We start from the raw sequence: 12,758 nt of genomic DNA on the forward strand, positions 1-12,758 counted from the left end.
GCCTGGCCAAACTGAGCAATCAGGTGGAGAAGGGCCTTGGTCAGGGAGGTGACCAAGAACCCGATGATCACTGACAGAGCTCCAGAGTTCTTCTGTGGAGATGGGAGAACCTTCCAGAAGGACAACCATCTCTGCAGCACTCCACCAATCAGGTCTTTATGGTAGAGGGGCCAGATGGAAGTCACTCCTCAGTAAAAGGCACATGACAGCCCGCTTGGAGTTTGCCAAAAGGCACCTAAAGGACTCTCAGACCATGAGAAACAAGATTCTCTGGTCTGATGAAACCAAGATTAAACTCCTTGGCCGGAATGCAAGACATAATGTCTGAAGGAAACCTGGCACCATCCATACGGTGAAGCCGTGAGAGGATTTGCAGAGAATAATGGGAGAAACTCCACAAATACAGATGTGCCAAGCTTGTAGCGTCATACCCAAGAAGACTCGAGGCTGTAATTTCTCCCGAAGGTGCTTCAACAAAGTACCCAGTAAAGGATCTGAATACAGTCGTGGCCAAAAGTTGAGAATCACACAAAAATTAATTTTCACAAAGTGTGCTGCCTCAGTTTGTATGATGGCAATTTGCATATACTCCAGAATGTTATGAAGACTGATCAGATTAATTGCAATTAATTGCAAAGACCCTCTTTGCATTGCAATGGAACTGAATCCCCCCAAAAACATTTAAACTACATTTCAGCCCTGCCACAAAAACACTAGCTGACATCATGTCAGTGATTCTCTCGTTAACACAGGTGTGAGTGTTGAGGAGGACAAGGCTGGAGATGACTCTGTCATGCTGATTGAGTTCGAATAACAGACTGGAAGCTTCAAAAGGAGGGTGGTGTTTGGAATCATTGTTCTTCCTCTGTCAACCATGGTTACCTGCAAGGAAACATGTGCCGTCATCATTGCTGTGCACAAAAAGTCCTTCACAGACAAGGATATTGCTGCCAGTAAGATTGCACCTAAACCAATGATTTATCGGATCATCAAGAACTTCAAGGAGAGTGGTTTAATTGTTGTGAAGAAGGCTTCGGGTTGCCAAAGAAAGTCCAGCAAGCACCAGAAACGTCTCCTAAAGTTGTTTCAGCTGCGGGATCGGTGCACCACCAGTACAGAGCTTTCACCGGAATGGCAGCAGGCAGGTGTGAGTGCATTTGCACGCACAGTGAGGCGAAGACTTTTGGAGGATGGCCTGGTGTCAAGAAGGGCAGCAAAGAAGCCATTTATCTCCATGAAAAACAGGGACAGACTGATATTCTGCAAAAGGTACAGGGATTGGACTGCTGAGGACTGGGGTAAAGTCATTTTCTCTGATGAATCCGGAAAATAGCTTGTCCGGAGAAGACAAGGTGAGTGCTATCATCAGTCCTGTGTCATGCCAACAGAAAGCATCCTGAGTCGCTCTGGATAAGAGCGTCTGCTAAATGACTTAAATGTAAATGTAAATGGGTTGCTTCTCAGCCAAGGAAGTGGGCTCACTCACAATTTTGCCTAAGAACACAGCCATGAATAAAGAATGGCACCAACACATTTTCCGAGAGCAACTTCTCCCAACCATCCAGGAACAGTTTGGTGACAAACAATGCCTTTTTCAGCATGATGGAGCACCTTGCCATAAGGCAAGGTACCTGAAAGTTCACGTGTTCCAGATGAAAATAAATATATTTTTTAGAAAAAATACATGTTTACGTTCAAATGCCTATCCTGTGAAACACCTAGTTTCCTGAAACAGGTCAAATGTGCATACACAGTCATTTTAAAAAAACTTTATTCATGCGAAGACACAAAAAACATTGATAATGTGGTTTTACAATACCTGCCTTTTAAACTTGATAGGACAGGGAAATTATTTTGAAGTCTGCAGATAAATGGTCATATTTGTCTTGCATTGTTTGACATGCCAGTGGTTCACTGCCCTTTCTGGTGAATGTGTTAGCAAAACTCTGTATGAGTCAGGTACACACTTAATTACATATACGGTAATAACAAATCCCAGAGGGAGACCTCTGCATATGCAGAATATGTGAATATTGTTGTCGATATCCTTTGTGGTGTGTTGTCAGGACATGCAATCCTGACTGTTAGTATGAATTCATTCACTCATTGCCAAACATATTAAAGCTGTACATCCGTGATTCAAAGAACAGCAAACAGACAGCCCTGCCACTTGTTTTGCTACAAAGCTGTGGGATGAGGCTGGAACAATAAAGCCACTCAATTTATAAACGGAGCCATTGATGCAGGGACTGACCAATGAGATCAACGTGAGAGTTTTAACCATATTAAAACTCTCGTATACATTGTTTGGACTGATGAGTCCAAATTTGACATAGCTCTAGTCTACATTGTTTGTCAAGCAATAGCAACATTTTCTTAATAAATACCCATGTTGAATAGCCATGGGTCTACTCTATCCTTATCAATATATACTATTTTTAAGGCCAGGATTCAATCAGATCGCAGGTTATAGGCATTGCAGCTTTGAAAGTCAATTTCCGATTGAGCCGTCGTATGCAGTGTTTACCGGGAATGTGATCTTTGCCTTTAACATTTCTATAGGTTTTCCTGTATCTGTGCATGAGCCCCCTCTTAAGGATCCGCTCCTTTTTTTCAATTTTCGTCTTGAATGACATACCCAAATCTAACTGCCTGTAACTCAGGCGCTAAAGCAATGATATGCATATTCTTGGTACCATTTGAAAGGAAACACTTTGAAGTTTGTGGAAATGTGAAAGGAATGTAAGAGAGTGTTAAATAAGTCAAAATATATTTTAGATTTTAGATTCTTCAAAGTTGCCAACCTTTGCCTTGATGACAGCTTTGCACACTCTTGGCATTCTCGCAACCAGTTTCATGAGGTAGTCACCTGGAATGCATTTCAATTAACAGGTGTGCATTGTTAAAAGTGAATTTGTGGAATTTCTTTCCTTCTTAATGTGTTTGAGCCAATCAGTTATGTTGTGACAAGGTAGGGGTGGTATACAGAAGATAGACCTATTTGGTAAAAGACCAAGTCCATATTATTGCAAGAACAGCTCAAAAAGGCAAAGAGAAATGACATTCCGTCATTACTTTAAGACATGAAGGTCAGTCAATCCGGAACATTTAAAAAACCAGCAAAGTCTCAGCATATGTGGAAAAAGACTGTTGGAAAATCAGTCCAGGTGAATCTGGTTGAGAGACATTTAACATTAACATTTAACATTTAAGTCATTTAGCAGACACTCTTATCCAGAGCGACTTACAAGTTGGTGCATTCACCTTATGACATCCAGTAGAACAGTCACTTTACAATAGTGCATCTAAATCTTAAAGGGGGGGGGGGGTGAGAAGGATTACTTATCCTATCCTTAAAGAGGTGGGGTTTCAGGTGTCTCCGGAAGGTGGTGATTGACTCCGCTGTCCTGGCATCGTGAGGGAGTTTGTTCCACCATTGGGGGGCCAGAGCAGCGAACAGTTTTGACTGGGCTGAGCGGGAACTGTACTTCCTCAGTGGTAGGGAGGCGAGCAGGCCAGAGGTGGATGAACGCAGTGCCCTTGTTTGGGTGTAGGGCCTGATCAGAGCCTGGAGGTACTGAGGTGCCGTTCCCCTCACAGCTCCGTAGGCAAGCACCATGGTCTTGTAGCGGATGCGAGCTTCAACTGGAAGCCAGTGGAGAGAGCGGAGGAGTGGGGTGACGTGAGAGAACTTGGGAAGGTTGAACACCAGACGGGCTGCGGCGTTCTGGATGAGTTGTAGGGGTTTAATGGCACAGGCAGGGAGCCCAGCCAACAGCGAGTTGCAGTAATCCAGACGGGAGATGACAAGTGCCTGGATTAGGACCTGCGCCGCTTCCTGTGTGAGGCAGGGTCGTACTCTGCGGATGTTGTAGAGCATGAACCTACAGGAACGGGCCACCGCCTTGATGTTAGTTGAGAACGACAGGGTGTTGTCCAGGATCACGCCAAGGTTCTTAGCGCTCTGGGAGGAGGACACAATGGAGTTGTCAACCGTGATGGCGAGATCATGGAATGGGCAGTCCTTCCCGGGAGGAAGAGCAGCTCCGTCTTGCCGAGGTTCAGCTTGAGGTGGTGATCCGTCATCCACACTGATATGTCTGCCAGACATGCAGAGATGCGATTCGCCACCTGGTCATCAGAAGGGGGAAAGGAGAAGATTAATTGTGTGTCGTCTGCATAGCAATGATAGGAGAGACCATGTGAGGTTATGACAGAGCCAAGTGACTTGGTGTATAGCGAGAATAGGAGAGGGCCTAGAACAGAGCCCTGGGGGACACCAGTGGTGAGAGCGAGTGGTGAGGAGACAGATTCTCGCCACGCCACCTGGTAGGAGCGACCTGTCAGGTAGGACGCAATCCAAGCGTGGGCCGCGCCGGAGATGCCCAACTCGGAGAGGGTGGAGAGGAGGATCTGATGGTTCACAGTATCGAAGGCAGCCGATAGGTCTAGAAGGATGAGAGCAGAGGAGAGAGAGAATGCCAAGAGTGTGCAAAGATGTCATCAAGGCAAAGAGTGATTACTTTAAAGAATCTAACACTGTCACTTTGTTTCAGTGTTCAGTTTTTTTCATTAAATAAGATGAACACTTACCACGCTGCGCTTTGGTCCTCACCTTCTTCCCACGACAGCCGTTACAAACACTTTTTTTGGTTACAACATGATTCCATATGTGTTATGTCATAGTGTTGATGTCTTCACTATTATTCTACAATGTACAAAAATAGTAAAAATAAAGAAAAACCCTTGAATGAGTAGGTGTGTCCAAACTTTTGACTGGTACTATATATATATATATATATATATATATATTACCAGTCAACGTATTTAGACCCCTTGACTTTTCCACATTTTGTTAGGTTACAGCCTTATTCTAAAATGTATGAAATTGTCCCCCCCCCATCAATCTACACACACTACCCCATAATGACAAAGCAAAAACTGTTTGAAAAAAAACATTTTATCTAATAAAAATAAATAAATCTTTATCACATTTACATAAATATTCAGACCCTTTCCTCAGTACTTTGTTGAAACACATTTGGCAGCAATTACAGCCTCGAGTCTTCTTGGGTATGACACTAAAAGTTTGGCACGTGTATTTGGGGAGTTTCTCCCATGCTTCTCTGCAGATCCTCTCAAGCTCTGTCAGGTTGAATGTAGAGCATTCCTAAACAGCTATTTTCAGGTCTCTCCAGAGATGTTCGATCGGGTTCTAGTCCGGGCTCAGGGTAGGCCAATCAAAGGACATTCAGAGACTATTCCCGAAGCCACTCCTGCGTTGTCTTTGCTGTGTGCTTAGGGTTGTTGTCCTGTTGTAAGGTAAACCTTCGCTCTGGAGCAAGGTTCTCTCTATACTCTGTTCATCTTTTCCTCGATCCTGATTAGTCACCCTGTCCCTGCCGCTGAAAAACATCCCCACAGCATGATGCTCCTGTTTGCTCCAGACGTGATGCTTGGCAATCAGGCCAAAGAGTTGAATATTGGTTTTATCAGACCAGAGAATCTTGTTTCTCATGGTCTGAGAGTCTTTAGGTGTCTTTTGGCAAACTCCAAGTAGGCTGTCATGTGCCTTTTACGGAGGAGTGGCTTCCGTCTGGCACTCTACCATAAAGGCCTAATTGGTGGAATGCTGCAGAGATTGTCTTTCTGGAAGGTTCTTCAATCTCCACAGAGGAACTCTGGAGCTCTATTGGAGTGACCATTGGGTTCTTGGTCACCTCCCTGACCAAGGCCCTTCTCCCCCAATTGCTCAGTTTGGCCGGGCAGCCAGCTCTAGGAAGAGTCTTGTTGGTTCCAAACCTCTTCCATTTAAGAGTGGTGGAAGCCACTGTGTTCTTGGAGACCTTCAATGCTATAGAAATGTTTTGGTACCCTTCCCTAGATCTGTGCCTTGACACAACCCTGTCTCTGAGCTCTATGGCCAATTCCCTCGACGTCATGGCTTGGCTTTTGCTCTGACATGCACTGTCAACTGTGGGACCTTATGTAGACAGGTGTGTGCCTTTCCAAATCATGTTTTATCAATTGAATTTAGAAGAAAAAGAAACACAGACCTATTAAGACGAGGTGCTGGCTAGCGGAGTAGAAAACTTGAAAATAAAAGAGAGCCGCACACTCTAGGAGCTCAGATGCAAAAATGTAATTACCAACGTTTCGACAGCCAATACCCTGATGAAGACAGCTTGGCTATCGAAACGTTGGTAATTACATTTTTGCATCTGAGCTCCTAGAGTGTGCGGCTCTCTTTTATTTTCAAGTTATCAATTGAATTTACCACAGGTGGACTCCAATCAAGTTGTAGAAACATCTCAAGGATGATCAATTGAAACAGGATGCACCTGAGCTCAATTCTGAGTCTCATAGCAATGGGTCTAAGTACTTATGTAAGTAAGGTATTTCTGTCATTTCTTTTTGAGATTTGAAAAAACATTTACTACTAGTTTTCACTTCATCATTATGAGATATTGTGTGGAGATTGTTGAGATTTTTATTTGATCCATTTTAGAATAAGGCTGCAATGTATCAAAATGTCGAAAAAGTCAAGGGGTTTGAATACTTTCTGAAGGCACTGTATATACACTGTATATACAAAATCATGTGGATTCAGCTATTTCAGCCACACCCGTTTCTGACAGGTGTATAAAATCGATCACACAGCCATGCAAACATTGGCAGTAGAATGGTCTTGCTGAAGAGCTCAATGACGTTCAACATGGCACCATCCTAGGATGCCACCTTTCCAACAAGTCAGTTTATCTCATTTCTGCCCTGCTCGAGCTGTGCCGGTCAACTGTAAGTGTTGTTATTGTGAAGTGGAAACTCTTAGGGGCAACAACAACTCGGCCACAAAGTGGTAGGCCACACAAGCTCACAGAATGGGACCACCGAGTGCAGAAGTGCGTGACGCGTAAAAAACATCTGTCCTCGGTTACAACACTTCCTTGTTCCAAACTGCCTCTGGAAGCAACGTCAGCACAAGAACTGTTAGTCGGGAGCTTCATGAAATAGGTTTCCATGGCCGAGCAGCCACCCAAGCCTGTTCACCATGCGCAATGCCAAGCCTCAGCTGGAGTGGTGTAAAGCTCAATGCCATTGGACTCTGTAGCAGTGGAAACGTGTTCTCTGGAGTGATGAATCACGCTTTACCATCTGGTAATCCAATGGACGAATCTTGGTTTGATGGATGCCAGGAGAACGCTATCTGACCCAATGCATAGTGCCAACAGTAAAGTTTGGTGGAGAAGGAGTAATGGTCTGGGACTGTTTTTCATGATTTGGACCCCAGTGAAGGGAAATCTTAACACTACAGCATACAATGACATTCTAGACAATTCAGTGCTTTCAACTTTGTGGCAACAGTTTGGGGAAGGCTTTTTCTGTTTCAGCATGACAATACCCCCTGTGCACAAAGTGAGGTTCATGCCGAAATGGTTTGTCGAGATCGGTGTGGAAGAATTTGACAGGTCTGCACAGAGCCCTGACCGCACCCTCAGCGAAAACCTTTGGGATGAATTGGAGAGCCGACTTCACAAATCTTAATTGTAAAGGGTTGAAACACTGTTTCCCATGCTTGTTCAATGAACCATAAACAATTAATGATCATTCACCTGTGGAACGGACGTTAAGACACTAACAGCTTAGAGCTGGTATGCAATTACAGTTATGAAAACGTAGGACACTAGAGGCCTTTCTACTGACTCTGAAAAACACCAAAAGAAAGATGCCCAGGGTCCCTGCTCATCTGCGTGATCGTGCCTTAGGCATGCTGCAAGGATGCATGAGGACTGCAGATGTGGCCAAGGCAATAAATTCCAATGTCCATACTGTGAGACACCTAAGACAGTACCTACAGGGAGACAGGAAGGACAGCTGACCTTCCTCGCAGTGGCAGACCACGTGTAACAACACCTGCACAGGATTGGTACATCCGAACATCACACCTGCGGGACAGGTACAGGATGGCAACAACAACTGCCAGAGTTACACCAGGAATGCACAATCCCTCCATCCGTGCTCAGACTGTCCTCAATAGGCTGAGAGAAGCTGGACTGAGGGCTTGTAGGCCTGTTGTAAGGCAGGTCCTCACCAGACATCACCGGCAACAACGTCGCCTATGGGCACAAGCCCACCTTTGCTGGACCAAAAAGTGCTCTTCACTGACGTGTCGCGGTTTTGTCTCACCAGGGGTATTGGTCGTATTCACGTTTATCGTCAAAGGAATGAGCCTTACACCGAGGCCTGTACTATGGAGCGGGATTGATTTGGAGATGGAGGGTCAGTCGTGGTCTGGGGCGGTGTGTCACAGCATCATCGGACTGAGCTTGTTGTCATTGCAGGCAATCTCAACGCTGTGCGTTACAGGGAAGACATCCCCCTCCCTCATGTGGTACCCTTCCTGCAGGCTTATCCTGACCTAACCCTCCAGCATGACAATGCCACCAGCCATACTGCTCGTTCTGTGCATGATTTCCTGCAAGACAGGAATGTCAGTGTTCTGCCATGTCCAGCAAAGAGCCCGGATCTCAATCCCATTGAGCACATATGGGACTTGTTGGACCGGAGGTGAGGGCTCAGGCCGTTCCCCCCCAGAAATGTCTGTGAAATTGCAGGTGTCTTGGTGGAAGAGTGGGGTAACATCTCACAGCAAGAACTGGCAAATCTGGTGCAGCCCATGAGGAGGAGAAGCACTGCAGTACTTAATGCAGCTGGTGGACAACCCAGATACTGACTGTTACTTTTGATTTCGAATCCCCCCTTTATTCAGGGACACATTATTCCATTTCTGTTAGTCACATGTCTGTATAACTTGTTCAGTGTATGTCTCAGTTGTTGAATCATGTTAAGTTCATACAAATATTTACACATGTCAAGTTTGCTGAAAATAAACGCAGTTGACAGTGAGAGGACGTTTCTTTTTTTGCTCAGTTTAGTATTCTGTATGCTCAGTTGCTCTTGTTCTGTGGAACGTATTTGGTCAAATTTATTTTAAAATGTAGGATAGAAAAGCCATACTGTTTTATTCAGAATTGAAATGTGCAAGTGTTTATCTTTTGATGCAAAAAAAAAAATTAACAAAACATTCACATATTCACATCATCCAATCACTATCTGATCAACATTTGTCATATATACACTTGGTTAAAATATGTCTAGCTTACCCCCACCCAGTACCCTGCCCTGAACTTAGTCACTGTCACTAGCCGGCTACCACCCGGTTACTCAACCCTGCACCTTAGAGGCTGCTGTCCTATGTACATAGACATAGACATGGAATCACTGGGCACTAATAATGTTTACATAATGTTTTACCAATTTCATACTGTATTCTAGTCAATGCCATCCTATTCAACTATTGCTGTATATACACTATTCTATCCTATGCATTCTGCAGATATACAAAGTATTCTATCCACATATTTATAATGTCTATACATCCCATCACATATATATATATTTATACTCCGGACTCCGACATTGCTCGTCATAATATTTATATATTCCATTCTTTTACTTTTAGATCTGTGTGTATTGTTGTGAGTTGTTAGATATTACTGGAGTTAGGAACCCAAGCATTTGGCTACACCCGCAATAACATCTGCTAAATATGTGTATGCGACAAATAAAATGATCTCCCATCCATCCACTGTGTCTGCATTGAGAACAGATTTCCCAGTCCCTCCCTTAATGCAAATTATTTGACAGATACTTCAAAAATAATATTTATTTATTTTAGGACTTAAATTGATGTCATAAGTTAATAGTACCACATGTCATGAGCTGTCACTCCTACTCCAGCTCCCCCTCTCCAATGCTCCAGTGCTCGAAGTCGCCGGTCTACTAACCACCGGTCTTGGCACCATCCTTACACGCACCTGCTCCCCATCATTATGCACACCCACTCCCCATCATTATGCACACCTGCTCCCCATCATTATGCACACCTGCTCCCCATCATTATGCACACCTGCTCCCCATCATTATGCACACCTGGACCTCATCATCACCTTGAATACTCTCTCTTTATTTTGCCCTCAGTCATTAGGCAATATTGTCTCGTTCAGTGCGCTTCTCCTGTCTTGTTTATCTGTCTTTTATTATTATTAAACTCACCTTCTGCATCCTGACTCCCAGCGAATACATCTTGTCCACATTTTGTTTGTATTATCAGACATGCAACCAATAACATTTACTTGTAGACGTGCGTCTCTGAATTGTGACCAGATTTCCTGGCCTGTCCTTGTCTGTAAATTATTTGACAGATCAGCTTTCAAAATATTTTTAATTTTAATTTTATATCAAGACATATTGATGCCATCAGTCAATTATGCTACCTGTCAATGATTTTAGAGGATGGTATAGTGACGATTTAAATGGTTTCACTGTCCAGATCCATCTACACTTTTGAGATATCCAGGCACAATGTGTGCCTGATATATCTCCAGAGGTGGTAAGAAAGAGCTAATCACAATCAGATAACTATGTATTTTTTCCCTGCCTCTGCGGGTGGAGTCCTGTAAACTTTCCCCCCTGGTTCATCGGTCCGTTCCGCTTCTAGAGTTATTAGACCCACTGCTGTTCATCTTTTCTTACCACGTACCCTCCGTATTCACCCCACTTTCCATGTATCTAGGATTAAGCCCGTGTCTCACAGCCCTTTGTCTTCTGTTTCCAGGCACTCTTCCCCGTGTCATTGATGGTCATCCGGCATACACAGTGAGACACCTCCCTGAGTGTTCGACCACGGGGCAGGGGTTTCCAGTACCTGGTGGACTGGGAGGGTTACGGCCTGGAGGAGAGGTGCTGGGTCCCCGCTAGAGACGTCCTGGACCCAGCCCTCATTGCCGATCAACCGGTTATGTGCCCAGGTGCCCAGGTACTGTCACACCCTGATCTGTTTTACCTGTTTTACCTGTCTTTGATTGTTTCCACCCCCCCTCCAAGTGTCGCCCAGTATCCCCTGTGTATTTATACCTGTGTTTTCTGTCTGTGCCAGTTCGTCTGTTCAAGCCTACCAGCACTTTGTCTCAGCTCCTGCTTTTCCCCCGTCTCTTTTTCTCGCCCTCTTGGTTTTGGCCCTTGCCTGTCCTGTCTCTGAGGCCGCCTGCCTGACCACTCTGCCTTAGCCTGCCTGCCGTCCTGTACTTTTGCCCAACCACTGGATTACCGGCCTCTGCCTGACCTGAGCCTGCCTGCCGTCCTGTAACTTTCCCTCTCTTCTCTGGACTATTTACCCCTGCCTTGACCTGTCTATTTGTCTGCCCGTTTTGGTTTATTCAACTATTGGTTATCTGGTCTTAACTTCATATCTGATAAGGGCAACTTTAGAGATCCCTGTTTTTTTTTACAGTCAAAAGACTAGTGTCAAAATTGACTGCCAAGTCTAATTAGGATCATTTTTGTCTAATACTGCGTTCGTAACTGGAAGTCGGAATTGTGTATGTATATATAAATAATTACCCAGTACCAGCCAAGTTTGGACACACCTACACATTCAAGGGTTTTTCTTTCTTTTTTAAACTATTTTCTACATTGTAGAATAGTAGTGAAGACATCAAAACTATCGAATTATGTAGTAACCAAAAAATGAAGAATCAAAAATCTATTTTGAAAGTAGCCACCCTTTGCATTGGTCACAGCTTTGCACACTTAGATGAATTATACTTGTGAGCAAACATTTCATAAATTTAGGTTGCATAAAGGGACATATAAAGAAATCTCTATCATTCTCTGTTTACCACATACAATTGGGAAAAATACATTTGAAAGGCCCTCCAACTGGTAATTACGAGTGGGAAACATCCTCTAATACTTCTGACTTCTATACTTTTGCCCAACCTCTGGATTACCGGCCTACTATGTCACCTACTAAGGAAATTACCCTGACAACAGCATTTTCGTCAGTTAAATGCAACTATTAAAATTTTTAAAAAGCTAATATGGTTTTGAACGCTATAGGGTGTGGCCCTTATCCAATCGGGTGTTTCTCAACGAGTTCAGGTTAATGCATCCAACAGGTATTTACAACTTCACAATTAGTTTCCACCTCCCACTTGGAGTTTAAGGAAGATAGATGAGTTTCCCACTAGTAATTACCAGTTAGAGGGCCATTCAAATAGATATTTGTTACCCAGAAATGATTTGATATTGAGAATGTCTGCACTGGGGCCTTTTTAATGAAATAAAGTACTTCTTAATGGCAAGACAAGGTCTCAATTTCACTATCATGTATGTTTGTAAACAGTCTTTCAACATCACTTGCAATTGCTAAATTGTATATGGTTCCCTGTAAGCTGTCTATGGACAAGGAGACCGTTATACATGCATTGGTTTTGTTTACCTGGCCATCATCACCAACTGCTAATTCAGCATTTTTGATAACCTGAACTCTGCTTTCACTTGTGTTGCTTACACCTTATTTTTTTCTATTTATATGGTGTAATTCTTCAAAAACTCTGAAGATATCTAAATTGCCGCTAAATTGTTGGTCAACAATTGACTATAAGAGCGTATACAGATAAGGCCTTCATAACACCTTTATGAAGCCAATCATGAGACCTTTGTGAATTTTTGAAGGATTATTCATAACAACCGTAATCCATTTATTCAACATCATTCATGAGGCGATTTCAAATGAAAACTCTTAAAGGTGTTATGAAGACCTTACCCCGTAGAGCAAAGTGTTAACAATTGTTGCGTTATAGCATGTTTAAATCATTCTAAGAGGATTTCTGCAGACATTATTTCTCCAGTTAATG

The sequence above is a fragment of the Oncorhynchus keta genome, chromosome 20, assembly GCF_023373465.1.
Source record: "Oncorhynchus keta strain PuntledgeMale-10-30-2019 chromosome 20, Oket_V2, whole genome shotgun sequence".
Classification (NCBI taxonomy): Eukaryota; Metazoa; Chordata; class Actinopteri; order Salmoniformes; family Salmonidae; genus Oncorhynchus; species Oncorhynchus keta.